The sequence below is a fragment of the Aedes aegypti genome, chromosome 2 (assembly GCF_002204515.2).
Source record: "Aedes aegypti strain LVP_AGWG chromosome 2, AaegL5.0 Primary Assembly, whole genome shotgun sequence".
NCBI classification, from domain to species: domain Eukaryota; kingdom Metazoa; phylum Arthropoda; class Insecta; order Diptera; family Culicidae; genus Aedes; species Aedes aegypti.
The window spans coordinates 234,356,836-234,376,656 of NC_035108.1; the positions used below are offsets into that span (position 1 = coordinate 234,356,836).

Genomic DNA, 19,821 nt, shown 5'->3' on the forward strand with positions numbered 1-19,821 from the left:
GTGAAAAAATCACGGCAATTTCTCTTGAAATAAGCACATTATTTGAGGGGGACGGACCTGGTGTAGTGGTTAGAACACACACCTCTCACGCCGAGGACCTGGGATCGAATCCCATCCCCGAGATAGTCACTAAAAATTTCAGTGACGACTTCCTTCGGAAGGGAAGTAAAGCCGTTGGTCCCGAGATGAACTAGCCCAGGGCTAAAAATCTCGTTAATAAAGATAGAAAAAAAAAATATTTGAGAATAAACGGTGTTATGGGCAAAAAAAAACTATACTTGCCATGCTGTATGATATAAAAAAAAAGTTCAATAGTTCATACTTAAGTTTACACAAAATTTTGAACACTCAAAGTTGACATGTAGGCCTAGCACCAACATTTCCAAATATACTGCTTACACCTTCAAAAAGTGCGAATATTCCTATGCAAAACTGACCCTAATAAAAATGAAAAACCAACATTGGGTATCTATAAACTAAAAAAACATGAAATGTCTATGGTGCCTATGAAACCTTCAGCATCCTTGGGAGGAAACGTTTTTTGGTACCGACCTGATCAAATTCGCCCCAGTGATCAATTTGCCCCCAGATAAGATAAGATAAGCGAAATAATTATTAATATTCGGAAATATGAACATTGTCGTGCCAAGTGAGTAAGAATGAAACTCTATCTCAAATGATAGTCCATGTTTGCACAAAAGCTTCAAAAAGTTCGCACGCTGTATTAATTATTATCCAACCACTGCTAACTGATGCGTGCATCACTCCTGATAAGTATTGTCTACATCGTCTAGTACCGGTGCTCACTGGTGGGGCTTTTGGGATAATATTCAGCTTTTCAGTGTCTCACAGTAATTAAGCTACGGGGAACTGAAAATGTTTCAAAATTATGCGGTATAATTAACACCAGCCACAGGCACTATGCGCCGCACCTAAATGAGCACCATTGGTACTGATGAGCAGACAAAGTTTGTCCCTCAAAATTCACGGAAGAGGTTATTAACCGGAAAGGATTGTTCGCATAAAATTTGTGTTTCTAGGGTACGTTATGTAAGCTGCTCTAATTCAGCTCATAACATGTCTTTGACGAAAACAAAAAATGAATAACGAAAAATATGATATTTTTTTGTTATTTGTACAAATTGCTAATTATAGATCAGTTTCTCTAGTGAAACTTTATGTACAGTAAGCAAAAGTAAGCAGCATGTTAAATTAATACGTTATATCTTTATATGAAATAAAGAATTGAGAAAATTTAATCCCATATTTCCAGTGGTAATGGCTCACACTAATCATGATACAATTTCCTAGCTCACGTTCACGAAGCCATTCTGGTTGCAAACGTTTCTCACTTCACATTAATGCTGGTCTGAAGTCTGCTCCACGTTACACACCACTGCGATCCAATTACTCGGTTTGAGATACCCGGGTTCCGGTTATGCGATCTCTATGATTTACATTTGTCCTCATTTCTGCCTCCCACGCCGCCGCCAAATTCGTCCTTCCTGACAATGCTTGCGAACTACCCACCAACCATTCCGCTACAACAGTTTTCGTTTCCTTCCCGCTTGTTTATTTGATTACAGAGAGGCATCGTGTTACTTTTATACATCAAATGAGTTTTCCAACACAATTTTACCTTCCCGTGTCATGCACAAGAACCGCGAAGCACTTGCTGAGCTTGTTCCAATCATCAGTGGTTATTACCACATTTGCGCGCACCATCACGATAATTGGTATTATATTCGATAACGATCTTTTCGAAACACGAAAAAAGATCTTCGGGCACCCTGAAGGCGCAAAGAACAGAACTGACAGGCTATATAACAGCCATTCTCAAACAACGATCGGCGGACTATGAAGTAAATAAGTAGAAAAATCTTGGTGAACACAATTCAAAAGTATACTGGCACTCAATACTTTTTTTAATCCAATCGCAAAAGCAACGCCAAACTGTTTCCTAAATCGATTGGAAAATATTGTACTGTCTTAGAAATTCGTTTAATTTCAAAAGTATAGTTGCTTTGCAATATATTCATGGAAGTAGCTCATTTCGCAGAAAGACGGTTCACATATATCATTTCAGACAATTGACATGATAGACTCATCGTATAAAACATAACAGACAAAACGCAGCTTTTATTAAAAACTCCTTGAAAGGAAAGTTTTAAAAAAAATAATGTCATTTGGATCTTCGTTCTGATCCAGGGCTGTACTTCATTATGTGTGGCCCGCGGAGGCTTTGAAGATTCTTCTCATATTTGGCCCTATGACTATCCTACCAACTTAAAGTAAGATCATATCAAGGTATTTTTTATTGGTTTTCAGTTGAGTTTCAAACTATCATTTAAGCTCGGTAAATATTTAGATTAATTTTACAAATCTTTTCAAACGTTTAAATAATACAAAATCATAATTTCAAAATTTAATCGTTTCTGAATGTTCCGCAGCAATATATAAGCACTGTCGATTGAAGTTTTAATCATTATATTTAAACAAATTTGTTTATAGCATTAATCTTGTCAGGATTACAACCATATTTTTTTACTTCGACTCCCATTAATTTTTGATAAATAAAGCCAAAACATAAGTAATTTTCGAAAAATTAAAAAAAACCTGAATCACTGGCAAATATTCTTGGAAATGGATATTACCAACTCCTGACAGTGATTTACGCAATATCCTTGGTAGGATTATAAAAAAAACAAAAATTGCTTCCAAGAAAAACATGGGCGAGATTCTCACAGAATTTTTAACCAGGATTTTTATCAAATTATATACGTAATTTTGTGAAATTCTGGACAAGATTACTTACTATTAAACCCTTGGTCAGACAGAATAAGGCATTAGGCAAATTTATTGCAAAATTATGAATTCTTTTTTTTTTTTTTAATCTTCAACAGCATTTTCAAAAAAATCAAGGTAGAATTTCAAATGAATATTGAACAAGATTCTGAAGGAATCAAATGCACGATTCTTGAAATCAAGGACAGAATTGTCACCTAATACTGAACAAGATGTTGACATTAGCTTGAGCTAGTTTTTGGCAGATTCCATTCTAACAAAATCTTATGCAGGATTTCTCAATGTAGCATTCTGGGACTAATGTTGTACAATATTTTCACATCTGACTTACCTGAGTTGAATATTTGTTTGCAGATGACACAGGCCTCCACATCAAAGAAAGAGGCATGCGTGTCATTTGCAGTAGACTGCAGAATGTTTGGGTATTTTTTCTTCATACTTGCAAAAATAGAGTATTTCTCCCAATGCTTTCAAAACTCTACTTAAAATAATCCCATATAAATCAAAAGCGCTTCATTTGAAATCTTCAAGAAAATGTGTTATCACGATGAGATGAAGTTAGAGTAAAGTGGGGCAAAAGTTCGAGTGGGGTAAGGGTTTTTAAGATTTCTAGCTCAATTCAAAACAAATCTTATAAATGTCATGGTGGTTCGAATGCTATTCAAGTAAGAGACTTTCAATCCAAATATCATAAAAATTGATTGAGATTTGGAAAAGTTATGGCTATTTGTTGTTTTTCGACGTGAATATTGTAATTTTTGGTCAAACTTTCGTTGCATGGAACCAATTGAAGATAAAATCTTTTTCAATATTTTATGTAAGGGCGTTTCTAGGCCTATCATAAGGTTGCATTGAGGTGTATTAGTTTTTGCATAAATGCTTGAAAACAATTTTTGGCCCAGAGTGGGGCAAAAGTTCGAATCAGCGGGGCAAAAGTTCGACCCATGTATAAAATCACGGAAAATTTGCAAATTGACTAAAATCCACATATTATCTTCAAATTTAGTTAAATTTGTCTGATCGTGCGAAATCTGTCACCAAAAATTAACATTTCTACTTAGTTTTGCGAAAAACTGCTATTTTTGATTATATTACAATTATTCTGGTTTTGGGCAATTTTTTGATGAAAATTTAGTGTGTATTTTTCGTCAAACTTAAGTATACGGCTGGTGTAAAGTATGCCTGTCATAAAAGGATCGATATTTTGTGTTTTAGCCAGCGAACTTTTGCCCCACACTAGATTCGAACTCTTGCCCCACCGGTGGGGCAAAAGTTCGAATAAGACAATCAATTTTGAAACTGTTATAACTAAAAATGGGTAAATATTTTGACATAAATTTGTTCAGCAAAATTATAGCCAATATGTTTAAGGTTCACTGGATGGTATTTGTTTTGTTTTAACTGCTATTGTTTTCCTGATGGACGGCACTTCTCCGACATTATCGACGTCAGGACCTATCGTGGCGCTTATATCGACTCTGACCACTATCTGGTGATGGTGAAAATGCGCCCAAAACTTTCCGTCATTAACAACGTACGGTACCGACGGCCGCCCGGTATGACCTAGAGCGGCTTAAGCAACCGGATGTCGCAACTGCGTACGCGCAGCACATCGATGCTGCACTTCCGGAAGAGGGTGAGCTGGATGAAGCCCCTCTTGAGGACTGCTGGAGAACAGTAAAAGCAGCCATCCACAATGCAGCTGAGAGCAACGTCGGATACGTGGGCCGGAGTCGACGGAACGATTGGTTCGACGAGGAATGTAGGCAGATTCTAGAGGAAATGAATGCAGCGCGGGCGGTCATGCTGCAGTAAGGGACTCGACAGAACGTGGAACGTTATAGACGGAAACGGCAACAGCAGACCCGCCTCTTTCGGGAGAAAAAACGCCGCCTGGAGGGGATGGAGTGCAAGGAGATGGAACAGCTGTGCTGGTCTCAAGAAATACGTAAGTTCTATCAAAAGCTCAACGCATCCCGCAACGTCTTCGTGCCACGAGCCGAGATGTGCAGGGATAAGGAGGTGATCGAAAGGTGGAAGCAGACGAACACCTGAATGGCGCTGAGAGCACAAGCAATGAAGGACGGGACAACGGAGGAAATGCCTTCGTCAGTACTGTGGGCGATGGAAACCAACCAGCCCCCACTTTGAGGGAGGTTAAGAATGCCATTCACCAGCTCAAGAACAATAAAGCTGTTGGTAAGGTTGGTATCGGAGCTGAACTCATAAAGATGGGTTCGGAGAGGCTGGCCATTTGTCTGCATCGGCTGATAGGCATAATCTGGGAAACAGAACAGCTACCGGAGGAGTGGAAGGGAGTGGTAATATGCCCCATCTAAAAGAAAGGCGACAAGTTATATTGTGAGAACTTCCAAGCGATCTCCATTCTAAATGCGGCCTACAAAGTATTATCCCAGATCATCGTCCATCGTCTGTCACCTGTAGTGAACGAGTTCGTGGGAAGTTATCAAGCCGGCTTCGTTGACGGCCGATCGACAACGGACCAGATCTTTACTGTACGGCAAATCCTCCAAAAATGTCGTGAATACCAGGTCCCCACTTTTAATTGATTTCAAGACGGCATACGATAGTATCGACCGCGTAGAGCTATGGAAAATCATGGACGAGAACAGCTTTCCCGGGAAGCTCACGAGACTGATAAAAGCGACGATGGAAGGTGTGCAAAATTGTGTAAAGGTTTCAGGCGAACACTCTAGTTCGTTTTGATCCCGTCGGGTACTACGACAAGGTGATGGACTCTAGTGCCTGTTGTAAAATATTGCGCAAGAAGGTGTTAAGCAGAGAGCCGGGCTTAACCGCCGGGTACGATTTTTATGAGACATTGTCGGCCGAACATTTGAAAAGGTTGCAGACATGTACACCCGCCTAAAACGCGAGGCAGCAAAAGTTGGACTGGTGGTGAATGCGACCAAGACAAAGTACATGCTAGCTGGTGGGGCCGAGCGCGACAGGACTCGCCTAGGTAGCAGTGTTACGATAGAAGAGGATACGTTCGAGGTGATCGACGAGTTCGTCTTCCTTGGATCCTTGCTGACGGCTGACAATAACGTTAGCCGTGAAATACGGAGGCGCATCATCAGTGGAAGTCGGGCCTGCTATGGCCTCCAGAAGAAGCTGCGGTCAATAAAGATTCACACCCGCACCAAATGTACCATGTACAAAACGCTCATAAGGCCGGTAGACCTCTACGCACATGAAACGTGGGCGATGCTCGAGGAGGACCTGCAAGCACTTAGAATCTTCGAATTTCGGGTGCTTAGGACGATCTTTGGCGGTGTGCAGGAAAACGGTGTGTGGCGGTGAAGAATGAACCATGAGCTCGCCCAACTCTACGGCGAACCCAGTATCCAGAAGGTGGCCAAAGCTGGAAGGATACGATGGGCATGTTGCAAGAATGCCGGACAGCAACCCTGCAAAGACAGTGTTTGCTTCGGATCCGGTTGGTACAAGAAGGCGTGGATGATGGGGCCCAGATAGCCGTAGCGGTAAACGCGCAGCTATTCAGCATGACCATGCTGAGGGTCGTGGGTTCGAATCCCGCTGGTCGAGGATCTTTTCGTAAAGGAAATTTTCTCGATTCCCACGGCATAGAGTATCTTCGTACCTGCCACACGATATACACATGCAAAAATGGTCAATCGGCCAAGAAAGCTCTCAGTTAACAACTGTGGAAGTGCTCATAAGAACACTAATCTGAGAAGCAGGCTTTGTCCCAGTTGGGACGTAACGCCAGAAAGAAGAAGAATCCAATTATTCATAAAAAATAAAAAAAAAATCTCAATCTTCAAACAAATTTTCAGGCCAGTATGTTGGATTAATGTGAATTAGCTGTTGTAATACCAGAAAGAAGGTTCTTCAAAGGATTATACATTTTGAAATTAAACACTTTAAACACCTCGTTAAAAAAACTTGACGCAGATTACAGTGATATGAAAAATATGAGAACTGAATGTTTAACCCCTCTACCGGCAGCTTCATTTTTTACCGCAAAATTCAAATTCAAATCGTTATAACTTTTTTGTTTTTCAATATTTTTGCACCATTTTTTCACAAGTTCTCAAAAAACTCTTCTAGTTTTAGGATCTGTGTTGATATTGATCATTGGTCATCTGGTTTTGAAGATATTCAAAAATTCCTTGGGGGACCGACTCGTAACTCGAACCCCCCATTAATTTCTCAGGCTACAGAATTTTTATCGTATTCGGATATTCATTCTTCGGAACAAAACATTAATGAGAGTATGTTGTGAAAAAATGAAGTAGTTTGGTGCAGCCGTGTTTAAGTAATGAGCATTTAGGTTTCTGGAATCACGCTGGCCAAAAAAAGATCTTAAAAACTTCAAAAAACATCATATCGTAATTTACAGATATCTCCAAGAATACTGAACCGATTTGTATGATTTTTTCAGAGTAGCTCCTTATTACCTGGCATTATATAGCCCACATTTTATTTTTTTGATAAATTGATCAAAAACAAAATGGCCATCAAAGACATTTTATATGGAAAATGTCGGTCCCCCAAGGAACATAGAAATATCTTTAAAACCAGATCACCAACAATTAATATCGACAAGGATTCCTAAACTAGAAGAGATGTTTGAGAACTTGTGAAAAAATGGTGTAAAATTATTGAAAAACAAAAAAGTTATAACGATTTGAATATTTATTTTGTGGTAAAACATGAAGCTTGGTTCCCAACGACCTGTGAACCGATTTTTAATGATCTTCGACCCATATGATATGATGTTTACTAGATTCTGTGCGGATGTCATGTTCTTAGGGATGTTGAGTTTTTCTCAAGACAAGCGTGAGTTAGGAACGTTGTTATTGCAAGGTCGACAAAACAAAACCTTCCAGGCAACTTGACAATGCTGTATCTCGGTCAAAAATCGTCCGATCGACGAAATTTTTAAACCCTCGGATTTCATTAGCTCCCATGCTGACGTGTTCAAATTTTTGTTTGTTCGAAACTGAAAAACCTCTAGAAACATGAAATTCGCATAGAATCAAGTAAACATATGTTGTAATTCTCTATTGCCACGATAAGTGTATTATGTAATAAGGTTAAGTTTATCAGAAAGCGATGTTTTATATTTGAGTAGAATTCAATTCACCAGCAAAACTTCCGAACTGCAAATGAAATGCCAAATGTTGATGATAAAATGTTAATAAAAGCATAATATAGTTGTACTTAATAAAATAATAGTGTTGTCTAACATAAAACATTAAGATAAAAAAAATGCAATGTTTGAAATTATACTAAAAATGAGATTTACTAAAAGTTCCATACAAAACAGGTAACATTGAAAAAAAAGACTCATTCCTCAATATGCAAATGCGTCCAAGCTCAAAATTAAGCTAAGCTTCCTTTCGCGCAACGTATGTATTTATGTGAAATGTATTTTGAAATAAGTCTCAGATTTATGTTTATATGATACATTACTAGCAAGTATTAAAAATATAACAGATTGAGAACGCCTGCAGGACTGTGTGACCAGAAGACGACGACGAGGATGAAGAATGAGGGCGATGGGGTGGGAAAAGCACCGAATGAGAAAAGGGTGTGGTGGATGCAAAGTTCACCTTCTTATTTGGAGCTCGTTAGGGATAATGTCTTTGTCTACGAGAAGGCGTCGTTAACAATCGATTGGCAGGATATTTGGTTCAAGCTCCGAAGCTCAACCGTTTATTTATAGAACGAACGTACGATGAAAGTAGGGAAGCACTTGTGTCGTGAAAAAATGCTCCCAATACCTGGTTTGGTCCTTGGAATGTGGCGAGAAGCTTAAAGTAAAACTTGGAACTTGACTACTCGTGCTCTAGCTTGTTGCGATGTAACTCGTCGTATTTTATAGCTACTCTTTCCTATTTCCTCAAGGAATCTCGAACTAACTTGGGTGACTTGAGACGGTAAAGCTATTCCCTTACCTTGGGGCAAATGTTCCCGCTCGAGTAGCTTGTATGAAACGAGAAGAATAAATAAACATGAGTAATTGATTGGACGGGGTGCTATCGTGGCGTGATTGAGTTGTTTTCGAAGCAATAGTTAGGTTCTTTAAAAGTTCAATGTTATCGTGAAAGCAACACTGCCGCCGAACAAAAACTGATATTCGATACTGGATACACAAAGGAGGAAGTTTTTTCTTTAGAAAAATATCAATCGCATCATATTGAGTTAATTTAAATGCTAAACACTCAGCCTTTTAATAGCGTTTTTTTATGCTAAATCATCCATTAGCGCCATCAAAAAGGAGTAATTTACAAAATCAAACTCTTTAAACATAGATAACGTTCTTGGCGAGGCTGTCTACCATTCTTCAAACAAACATTAGTTTTTAAGATGATATCAAATAAGCCATATTGAATCAGGAGCTCGAATAAACGAACGCGTAGTTATTCAGCATGACTGCTGTGTGAGTTAGAATCCCGCCGATCGAGGATCTTTTCGAGTTGATTTTTTTCTCGAATATCTCTAGAGCATTTTCGTGCTTATGCTCCTGGTATTATAAAAAAGTTAATCCAAAACTTCTTGCAGAAGTTTCTTTAGGAATTAATGCTGTGACATCCTTAAAATATTTTTTCCTAATAATTCATCCAAATATTGAAACAAAGATTCTCCCAAGGATACATTAGATACATAGTTCATAGATTTTTTTAGGACTTTATTATGCTTCCTTCGGGTTTCATTTTTACAATTAAAACTCATGTATGAATATCTCTAAGAACACTGCCAAAAATAAATCTGCAAGATCCTAAGAAAATTTCTCAAGATATCACTTCCTGGATGCTATAAATTTCATCAAGGGATATTCTTGGAAAAAATCTTGAATAAACAATTGAAGGACTTCCTGAAAGAATTCCTAGAGAATTTTATAAGTAATTCAGAAACTTATGGATGGATTTTTTCAGGAATTCTATGGTAAATGCACACGGGGAAAAATGCGGCACTCCAAACAAGGAAAAAGAGTCATGATTTCGGGAGGAACGTGTATTTTTATGTTATGAAAATACACCATGACTAAATGTCATGAAATCATAAATCATTTCTTCGTAACGCCAGCAGTGCGTTACTTATTTTTAACGACGGAAAGTGTCAATTTAAATCATGAAATCATGAAGCATGTATGCTGCAACCATGAATGAAATTTTCAAGGATTGTGGTACCTGTAATTTATGATTCTTATTTTTGATATGAAAAGTGGTAATTTTGGTCATGAAATCATGAAGCAGGGTCTAAAATCATGAATACAGTTCATGAAAACATAAGCACTATTCATGAATTAAGCTACCTTTAATTTATGATACCGATTTTGTGAAAAGTGGCAAGTTGAGTCATGAAATCATGAAGCAGGATCATGGAATCATGAACTCAGTTCATGGAAACAATCATTATGCGCCAATCAAAATTCCAGTTTATATTTGTCATAGGTAAACAAGTAACATGAAGGTTGTAATCGTTTCGGCCTTTGCGTCGGTAGTTTCGAAAATAAAACCGTGTCGGAATATTTTTTAGGCAACCAGTCCTTTGCCCAGGAGAGATGGGTTGTTAACCGCGTCACATAAGAAGAATAAAACCTGAAAAATATTTCAAAAATGTCAACCGTAACGAGTTCCACCAATAATGCCACATCTCTAGCAGGAACGCGAACATCCAGTGATTAGGTTAGTACGCAAAACGTACTTCCAAACATCAATTTAAGTAGCAAATCGTTCCGGGGCTCGCAAAATGCTGAACGATTGTTTGGTGATGAGACAGTTCTTTACTCTGCGGAGGTAGAAAGTAGAACTGGAACATCCAGCATGTGTGAACCGTTCTATTGTAAGATGTGGGGGAACGTATCATATCCAAAATGTTAAAATCTCCGACGAGCTTATCAAGCAATATATTCACTTAACGATGAAAGCTTACAAGTAAATTTCGGAACATCTAACAGCACCGATAGATTATTTGGGTCGTGAAACAATTTGGAATCCTTTTCTCACACACAAAAACTGTTTTTTTTTATTTCACTCGAAAACACCACCAAATTCTTGAATAATATTCATGCTTTCATGGCTTGTAGTCATGAAACCATGAAACATAAAAAATATGATTTCATGACTTTTTGTTCATGAATCCGACAACGATTTATTTCCGTATGTATGCATATTGGATGCATCTTTTTTTTCACCTCCCAAGAAAATAACTGTTAGGAGTTTCTAAAATAAAAACACAGAGAAGCTCTTATACGAATCTCTGTTAGAGTTTTTATGATTCAAGTGTTGATTCCTGGAAAATTTATTGTGTTTAAGTCTGAAATGACAGAAATGCCCAAAGGAATTTCTATATGTTAATATATGAATATATTAAAGGAATGTTTACAGTTTTTTACAAAGACCTCCTTGAAATAAAATGTGGATAAATTCTTAGATGAAAAATCTTTAATGAAATTCTTCCAAAGCTATCGATGGAAGAATCCTTGATGGAGTTCTGGAACATGTTTGGCAGATCGCCTTTAAAAAATACTAGGAATGTCTTAAGAAATATCTTATAAAAATAAGAATTAAATTTCAAAGAAAATCTGAGTCAGGGAACTCGGAAATAATCGACGGAATCTGTTGAACAATTCAATGTTTTATTGGAGGAACTCTTAGAAAAGTAACAACAATAATATATAATAACAATAAATTATAACATAACAGAATTTCTTGAGTTGTTTGGAAGAAATTGGAATCTTCAGAATCCTTGAAAGTACTGCCTGAACGTGTTATATCCGGTGTCTCTGGCCGCCAGGCTCACTATCAATCAAATTTTCGAACTTTTTACAAAATTGATTTTTTTTAAACCGTTAATGGACATTAGAGTTATGCAAATTTTGAAATGTTGGCTCCCCTATGCCTAAACGATTTATATTATGGTAAATAGCATCCTCCCAAAGTTTGAAATGATTCGGATGATATTTGACTATGCACAAGCCATTTGAAGTTAATATGGAGATTACTATGGAAAACGCCAACTTTTTGTGTTCACGCCTCTATCTCTTCGACATAATATTTTATGGGAAAGTGAACAACCTCTGCTCTTGTGAAATCCTTTCAGCTACAACTTTGCTGAAGGCCACATTTTGATAGAACCTAAGGATAAATACTATGTTCTGCAGCAAAACAGCAGTGTTGCTCTGAAAGTAATTGAATGATCATCTCAGTGTAAATTTGTTATCAATAATAACAAATTATCCTTAAGTCCCACCAAAATGTGGTGGGCAAAGTTGTAGCTGGGAAGATTTCACATGAGTAGAGTTTGTTCACTTTTCCATAAATTATTATTACGAGCGGTTAGAGGGCTGAACACAAAGGGTTGGTCTTTTTCATATTAATTTCCATATAAACTTCAAATGGCCTGTGCACAACCAAATTTCTTCCAAATCACTTCAAATTTTGGAAGAATGATTTTCATCATAATTGACACCGTTTAAGCATAGGGGAGCAAAAACTTCAAAATTTTCATCAGTCTAATAGACATTCTACTCAGTAAAAAATAAACCTAGGGTGCCGGTGACATTAGTGGACTACCTAAGCTATAAAAAATCATAACAAAATAACGAAAAGCCTTAACCGAGATCTTTTGGCGTCAACAGAAAGATTTCAACCTCTACTATATGGGAAAAATCTAGAAAGAGTGATAAAACTAATTTTTTAACATAAAATCGCTTGAGCCACTATTGGTACACGTGTTCCAGTAGTTGCGCTAGTGCTCCAGTAGTAGCCGTTCGGGAATGATACAAGGAAATTGAAACAAAATGGTAAATTTTTACATAGGGAAAAATCCCTCGGAATAGCAATTAATATCTTTCGAATGAAGCATAAAGATCATCTCTAGGGCTTTTCTTTATTTTTATACTTCCATTTTAAAAACTGCTTCCATCCGTTGATCCACTATTGGAATACGACGGCAACTACTGGTGCAAGGGAGCAAATTTTTAGCATAAACTTAATTATTTATATGACTTTTTGATAAAATAAAAAGCTGAAATTTGGCAAATCGACTAAACTAGAGACGATCTATCCACCAAAAATAGCACATGTCGTTTTTATCGAAAAATGTTCGTTTTATTCCATAGTCCAATCTACTGGTACATTACAACCATTGGTACCGGCACCCTATAACGTTTTTGGACTCCACTTTGCTAACTGTGAACGAAAAAGAAGGATGGGTGTCCTTCATAGTTTGACGTTTCATACAAAAATGGTGCTGGTATTGTATATAATGATCAATTTGCATAAAATTCATGAACGAACTTACAAGTAAAACAAACCTAAAAAAAAACCATCTGAAAATGGAACAAAATATAAGCTGGAATATTTCTGCAAATATTTGGAATAACTATTTTCTTTGCAATAGAGCGATATTAAAAACTGAAAAGACAATAGATGTCTCTTTTTCAGTGGCAGAAAAAACGAAATTCTGAAGCAAAGAAAGCACCACGGAGGTTGAACTAAAGACAAAAAGTTATCGATTTACCGCAAAATGTGGTGTTAAGGACACGTGGTGTTTTAAGGGATTGAACTTCTCAATCAAGTTTGATAAGTCACAAAAACGTCGAAAGTATCGGTAATCTGAAATGCTTGATTTGTTCGGAGGATTTTGAGCTACATTATGTGATAGGGGATGTATATTAAAATAAAGTATTGTGGATTCTAGATATTGAAAATTTTTCAAAACATTTTTGTTCGAATTTTATAGGCTAAATACATTTAACTACAAAACTATGAAATAATAATAAGAAAAATATGTGAGTAACTTAGAAGGTAGGTATATTTAATTGAGATCATAACGCAAACAAAAACATTTGAAAATGTTATCTAGAATTCGACTTTTGATAATTTTTATAAAAAAGTCTCTTTTTGAAAATAATTGGATTTTTTTCCTACTTTTTCCAAGTTACTGAAATCGTTCGATTTATGCCATAGTAAATTCCAACATACTTTTGGCTTGTTCCGTGAAGTAAACTGCATTGTAAAAGCTTAGGGGTCTATTTTGTTAGCTACTGAATATCACTAAAAATGTCTAATCTCGCAAATTGGTAAAACTGATGAGAAAATATTGATAACAGCGTATTGAAGTGAACATGGAATTTCTCTTGATAGTGTTTCAAACTCGTTCGATCATACTGATAAAATGTTTGGAAGCAGGAATGATTATTTTTTTTGGAAATGGTTTTGAAGCCATTGCTCCTTTAAGTGGTAATCCTATGGAGTGGTATATAACAATAATATTTTGTAATTTTTGAGCTCTTTTTGAGAAACTGCGAGGCCTTGTCGGGCACTAAACCCATTGTGATATAGAGTGTGCGTTAAATTTCCGCTTCATTTACTTCAGTATTTTTTCGACCATGCCACTGGGTGTTGCAAGCAAATGCGTTGTTTAGTGTAGTGTTTTATTTACAGGGCAAAATGGTCATTTCCCCCGATTAAACAAAAACCTTTTGAAATTATCCTTAGGTGGCATCCATTTATTACGTAACGCTAAAATTTTTGACCCCCTCCCCCTCTGCAACGCTTTTTGTATGAAAAAAATGTATGAGCCGTAACGCTGGAGCCTACTCCCCCCTTCCACTAGAGCGTTACGTAATTCGTGGAGGGCGCCTTATATGATAGGTTTTTCCCGAAGTTGCTCTGCACAGCTTCTGGGATTTGTAAACTGAAAGTACAAAGGTTATGATCCTGTAGCACATAAGTACAAAAATCATTTCAAGACAATTTTACAATGTATTAATAGTTCCCAAATAAGATTGAAAACTAGGAAAGATTTAGCAGGTAACATAAAATGGTTTGCGCTTGCAAACTGAAGCCTTTGTGTGAGAAGTTTGTGAAATATTCAAATATATTGCGGCATTTTTAACAACTAATTAATGTAGCATCCAAAGCTAAGAGGCAAGCAAGATGTTCATTTTAAAAATAGTTCCGGGCCGAATGCCGTTTGGCCGAGCGCCATTTGACCGGAAGGGTCATTCGGCCGAATGCTGTTGTTGCGTTTGCTATACGCAAGCAACGGAGCAGAGTTCAGTTCACATCTTGGTTCACATGTTGCAAGAATGACATCTTACCTAAGTTGACTCTTGATTAAAAAAATATAAGATTCTTTAAAAACGTATTATAATTCTAATTTACTAATTCTAACAAAATAACTAACATAATAACTAACAAAAATCCTTTTCTATTGAAAGAACAGCCTATAATCAAAAGAAGGGAAAATCTCATAAACATTGAGCAAGTGTAATGCATATAATCGTTATATCAGTAAAACTACAAAGAACTGCCAATGATTTAAAAAAGAAAAAATTCTCAACCAAGATATAAGTTAAATTATTTCCAATTGTAATAAAATCAGGGCCGAACTTCATTTTTCCGAATGCCGTTTTGCCGAATTACGGACAAAAAAATAATCAAATTTCTACAACGCTGGTGTGGTCCAATAACTGATCAGCTAAATAATTTGATGATTTTTTTAAGGTGACGAGACGTCATGTTTGTCTATAAGTGCTCCAAGAAAATGATAAAATCAACATGTTAATTCAGGACGGAGTTGTGAGCTCTCGAAATCGCGTCAAAACTCTAAGCTGATGATTGATTTGTCTCTTGGTTACCAAGGGTTTTAAGGAGCGTGACTTCTAACATACTTAACTTATCAACCGGTGAACTGAAAACACTCGGTCTAGGAATGCAATCCAAGCAATGCCAGAAACGCCATCGGAGGAATGCTCCAGCGTCCAGTGCAGAATTGATACCCGTAGATGCCTCAACGTGGAGTACTTAAGGGAATGGGTAGACAACGAGTGACTAAGATTAAGTTGCTGAAAGTTCTTCCATTAGGAGGAATGCCGAATCACTAATCGATTGCGTCCTGAATCTGCGGAAACGAATCTGATTTCGGAGACGATTTTGATGATTCTATCATTTTGGATCCAGTAATAGTTTTTCTCTATCTGAATGTTTGAAATGTTTTGAAACGCCATAAATAGCGTTCAAAACTTACACCTGGTGATGGGAGTGTGCAAATAGTATCTAGCACATGAATAATATCATTAGAATCTAAAAATCGTGCAATGGTCAATAACAAGAAGCATAAATTTTGTGTCGTGTGGATGTATTGCAAGTTACTCTGTTTGACGGTACTGTTAGTGGGCAAAAGTAATATGTAATAACTGAAAGATAAATCTTTAAAAAGGTGATCTAAAAATAAATCCCATTTTCATCGGACAATCTGCCAGGCTATCAATTCACCGTAACATTAAATGCAATTAAGCTGTAAATTTGATATGCCGATAAAACTGTCAACGACTTTCTACCGAAGAACGAAAACAATTAAACCCTCTTACCCAGGAATGGTAAAAACTTTCTCGTGGAGCATGCGAGTTATTGAAAAATAAATGATTGTAAAAACCCCTTCGGTGCTCCACAGAAAATAACTCAAGCGCTGCCAGAATGCACAACAGGGAAAAATGTGAGACAAAACGGCTGCAACGCGACCCAACTGAGAGAGAGGAAAAAAACAGCGGAAAATCAACGTCAAATATGGGTTAGTTATGGGAAGCTAACTAACCGTATTTCCACGCGAGGTATTTATGCAAACCACCATCACCAGCAAGCAAGCACAGGAAGGTCATAAGTAAACAACGATTTCATACACACTATCAAACGGAAAAGTGATGATTCGCTGGCTTCCGACCATGCCCAATCCCACCCACGTTTCCTCTGTCCTCTGTCGGTCAGGGCCACTCACTTTGCCACTTTGATTTCTTCACCCGGCGTGAAGCTTAGCGTCAAGTGCCCTCGACAGGACGAAGCGAACCAGCATTGCCCGTAATAGTGCTGTTACCCACCCACCTCTCAGCCAGTTCGTCCTTCTCCCCATGTTTTGTACTACAGAGGTTTCCATGCGATGTTCCTTTTTAGCACTAGGTGTCTCCATCAAGGCTATTCGACGAAGTCTGTAGGATAACATGATTTCAGATAGACTAGATCTATTTTTGTGTTCCAAGGATGGTGCGGTGGTCAACTCTTCTATTGTAAAATTCAAGTTCTACCCCCTATGTGTCGCTTTGTTGTACCAATACCAGTGAATCAATTGTCACCCAACACGCTGCAACAAAGCAATTGTCACCTCCTATGCTTGTTGCAACAATTTTATTCCGCAACATGAGTTTATCATAACTTGAACAGAATATGACAAAGATCGATCACCACAGCTTCGCATTGCAATTTTCGAGAACTTTCTCCGTGTTGGTAAACATTGACACATTATCAAACAGCATCCATAAAACGAAATAGGTTTTGTGTTTAAAATAACTGATTAATCGCGAGTTGGAAAGGTTTCAACAATGTTGCGCTCTGTGATTGTCATGACAATTTTGCTTTTGATTGTGTCCTTATCTGCAACAGTTGTGACAAACGGTTGTGAGCAAGCTTGTTTTATTGTTTGTTTTTCGTCTATTTTGATGATAATTTGATTCACTGTCCAATACTATGGATCGCTTTGAACCGTCCAGTGTGAAAAGTTGAACTTCATGTGCAGAAAATGGGTTGAATGTGTTTGCTGAAACTCCATGGAAATTTGCAGGATTTTGCAATGGCTCAGGAATTTTCATAATTTCCTGGTACCCGCTTGAAATTACACTAAAAAATTTTCCGGGCTCCCCAATAATCGCTTGGTATTAAAAGGAATCCTCTGGACCGAGATGAGTATCTTCGAAAGTCAACTGGCGATTCTCAGGAAGCTCAGACTTCACTTACATCTCAGTAAGGACGTAAAGTATCTAGACGTAATTCATTAGGAATTCTACTAGGACTAGAAGTCAGCTGCAGCAGAACTCGCTTCTCAACTTTATGTTTCATGATCACTTTCAAAGTTATTAACTGTTAGCATTATTTGTGAATTTTGATATTTTTGCACTTATGGTACACATGGAAGTCAAAAATATTTCCATTAAGACAAGTTCCAGAACTGTCCGCGATTTGAATCCATACACCTTCAGCATGGCTTTGCATTACCGACTTTACCATTCGGTTAGGGATTCTCAATTCCTCTAGGCTCTCGCTTAGAACCTTCAAAATGCGCGAGTTTAGGCATCCACTATCAAGTACTAGGAATTCTTTAGATTTTACTAGGAATCTAGAAGGTTATTGCACAATGGTTCGAAGGCGGCCAAAACCTCAAAAATCAAGGTTTTTTCACCGAACGATAATATTTTCCCGACTTCCTGTGGTTTGAATCCAACATTTGAAATAGATTCATTGGATTTCGAATGTTCGTGGTTGTGTTGCATCTTAATGGTTGTGTGCATCCTGGCTTTGAGAACAATTGTAGATTCGGTAGCGTGGAAAATAATCAAAACTTTACCTGTGATTTCAACTCAGAAACTGCAGGAAACTGGTTAAAGTTGGAATAATTGTGGTGCGTTATCGGCATCTCATGAAGTTTTTGTGTATTTCGTGCTGCAATTATCCAAATTAATCCATTAAATTATTTGGATCATCAAATCAGAAGTCGCATCCATTGTTTTCAAAGTGATCTAAACGAACTATTTACCATATACGAAGTGTGTTTTCTCTTTAACGGCACTGGAAAGACTATTTGGTTGTGAAATCACGACCACAGAGCGGAGCGGTCCGCGAATGTAGTGTATGGTCATCATATACTTGGTCGTAGGGGAACTGTGGGTAAAATGAACAGGGGGGGGTAAAATGAACAGGTTTGTGTTTTACGGTAATTATGCTATAAATCTTTGCAAAATATAGCACCATACTTGATCCTCAGACTAAGGAACTATTTCGACAACTCTAGCGCGATCTAGTTCTGTCAACAGCTGGAAAAGTAAACAAAAACAAAGTACGCCTCTCCGTTTGCTCATGTGATGTAAATTTTAACTCGAAGAATTTAAGGTTTTTTAAGACTAAAACCATACAAAATCTATTGAATTGCGTAGCACATCATATCTTTGAAGTATTTATGATAAGTAGATGGAAATTGAAAGTATTTTTATCTTCAAAATTCTTAGAACAAATGATTTGAAGATGTTGATTCTTTGGGGGTAAAACGAACCACTCGAGATGGGGGTAATATGAACACCACGGCAGGGCGAATACTACCGAATTTTATTTCAGATTCCGAGAGTTTTCCGGTGAAAATACAAAGATAGACATGGACAGCCATCCAAATGGTCGAGGATAAACGTTCCATCGATTCCGGAATGTCTGTGAGTAATGCATTGATCATGTACCAGATGCCGAGAATCATACCGCAACCCGTTCGATTTGAAAGGTGTTCATTTTACCCCCACTACATGTTCATTTTACCCCCAGCATGTGTTCATATTACCCCCATTATATGTTCATTTTACCCCCAACTATATGTTCATATTACCCCCGTTACATGTTCATTTTACCCACATGTTTGAAACATTGACTCTGTGGAGAGAAATTTTCAAAATGATAATAATGTTGATAAATAGTAGTTTACGGAACAAGTTGCAGAATGATGATTTTTACAGCACGAGTTGTAAATTTATCTTACGAGGCTTGCCGAGTAGGATAACTACGACGAGTGCTGTAAAAATCGAGTTCTGCAACGAGTTACGTACAACATTTTTTGCAATTTCGTAGAAGACCACATGAGGCTATCAGAAATTATATCCGAATGCATTCACCATTATTTTACAATTTCTGAGAAATTATTGTGTTAAGATTCATTACGCAACTTGAAACAGTTGCGTAATGAGAAAGCGTTGCGTAATGAATCATTACAACACTAGTTTCAGTTAGGTAATGACTATTCCCGCACTGTATACTTCAGTGCAGGAAAGTAGGCCGTTTCATGACAGATTAGCGTGATGGAAAACAGCCTATTACGATGAGAAATTGCAAAAATTATATTTCCATCACAATATTTCAACTTGTTACATTGCATAAACATCCTTCTTCAATTCTGAGCAATTGAAAAAGAATCTGACAGCTTCAT

At 37.3% G+C, this 19,821-nt stretch overlaps 1 protein-coding gene across 1 annotated transcript in view; it reads right to left on the reverse strand.

Moving 5' to 3' along the window:
• The window catches only part of LOC5569106 (gamma-aminobutyric acid type B receptor subunit 1), a 473,264-nt gene extending 454,823 nt beyond the window's left edge, over nt 1–18,441 (reverse strand). Inside the window, 2 exon segments of the mRNA XM_021844473.1 lie at nt 18,205–18,299; nt 18,394–18,441. The gene's annotated coding sequence lies outside the window, so the exon portion shown is untranslated.
• Between the last annotated feature and the right edge of the window lie 1,380 nt (nt 18,442–19,821).